The sequence below is a fragment of the Eubalaena glacialis genome, unplaced genomic scaffold (genome assembly GCF_028564815.1).
Source record: "Eubalaena glacialis isolate mEubGla1 unplaced genomic scaffold, mEubGla1.1.hap2.+ XY scaffold_56, whole genome shotgun sequence".
Taxonomy (NCBI): domain Eukaryota; kingdom Metazoa; phylum Chordata; class Mammalia; order Artiodactyla; family Balaenidae; genus Eubalaena; species Eubalaena glacialis.
This window is the reverse complement of record NW_026871455.1, coordinates 2,311,812-2,313,127: the sequence shown is the minus strand read 5'-3', so window position 1 is coordinate 2,313,127 and position 1,316 is coordinate 2,311,812. Positions and strand designations below refer to the sequence as shown.

At 48.8% G+C, this 1,316-nt stretch overlaps 1 pseudogene; it reads right to left on the bottom strand.

Moving 5' to 3' along the window:
* Window positions 1-546: 546 nt before the first annotated feature.
* LOC133083680 (malignant T-cell-amplified sequence 1-like) lies at window positions 547-1,094 on the bottom strand (annotated as a pseudogene).
* Window positions 1,095-1,316: the final 222 nt, after the last annotated feature.

Below are 1,316 nucleotides of genomic sequence, written 5' to 3'. Positions count from 1 at the left end.
AAAACAAAGTTATTACAAGACAGTTCATAGCATGAAGCTTTGGAAGTCCGCAGGAGCTGGGAGCTGCCTGTCCATGTGTAGTGGCTGAGGCGTCTCCTCGTCTCTCTTCTCCCCTTTGAAGGGCTGAGAGGGGCTCTGACTCAGCCGGGATGCTGGGAGAGAAGCCCCCCAGCCAGTTCAGCGCCCCTACACCTGACTCTTCCCTGCTCGTTCGTGTCCAGACGCTCACATGGGGGCACCTCAGCTGACACACTGAGAATTCAGTCCCATCTGTCTTCTCGCAGACCCACCAGCACACTGGCTGGGTCCTGAAGCTCTTTCGGGAGAGTTATAGCCTGATGGCCAGGAGAGGACACAGGGGCAGCTCGTCTGCACTGTTTCCAAGCAAGGCGGCAACACTTGTTTTTTTGTTGGGTTCTCTTTTCTGCATGTGTTGAATTTATTCAACATAATCACAGGGGTGTTGTCGTCAGGCTGTCACACACACACACAAACACAGATATTGCACCGCATCCATGTGGAGCCCAAGTGCATTCCTTCTGAGGCTTATTTAAATGCTTTTACGTGCCACAGCCAATCTTTTCAATAATACATGTTTCAATGCCAGTTCCTGTGTTGACTTTCTCAGCATCATCTGCAGACATCTTCACGACTGCAGCACCCAGAGCGAGCTGTTTTCCTTCTGCCTCAATTGCAACAATCCTATCTGCTGCAGCGGAGCAAAGCTTAGCTACTGGAGAAGCTAAGCCTAGACACGTGATATCAACTCCTCTGAGTACAAATTTGATGGCTCCTTTATCCACCTGCTGGTGTGGAAAAAGGGTCTTTTTTATATCTTCTCGTGTGGAATGACCTTGGGATTGGATAAAACGACTCTTCTCTTTTTCTAAATAGAGTAACTCTCCAGTCATTGTAAAGATTTCCATCTGTTCATGGCATCCCACTCTTTTAACTGGTTCCTTCTTAGGCATGACTGGATGAAGCCGTGGTTCAATGCCTGGGAAAGGTTCTACTTGTTCTTAGTACCCTTAATAGCACTGTTTCCACTGGATGTAGCTGAACACATTTTCTTTTTAATCAAATTTCTTGAACATGATTCAAGGTGAAGGGGTGATGATAGGGAAGGGCCGGGAAGGGGGAAAAATAGACTTAGCAAGGATCCGGCAGACCCCCTACACCTGGAAGGCCAAAGGGAGGGTGGCAGCTGGGGTCGTTACCCGCAAGTGACACATCTGGCCGCACTTTTCCGGCTCTAGGGAAATCTCATTCCGTCTGCTCCTTCAGCTACTTCCTCCAACTATTCATGTGAGCACTGT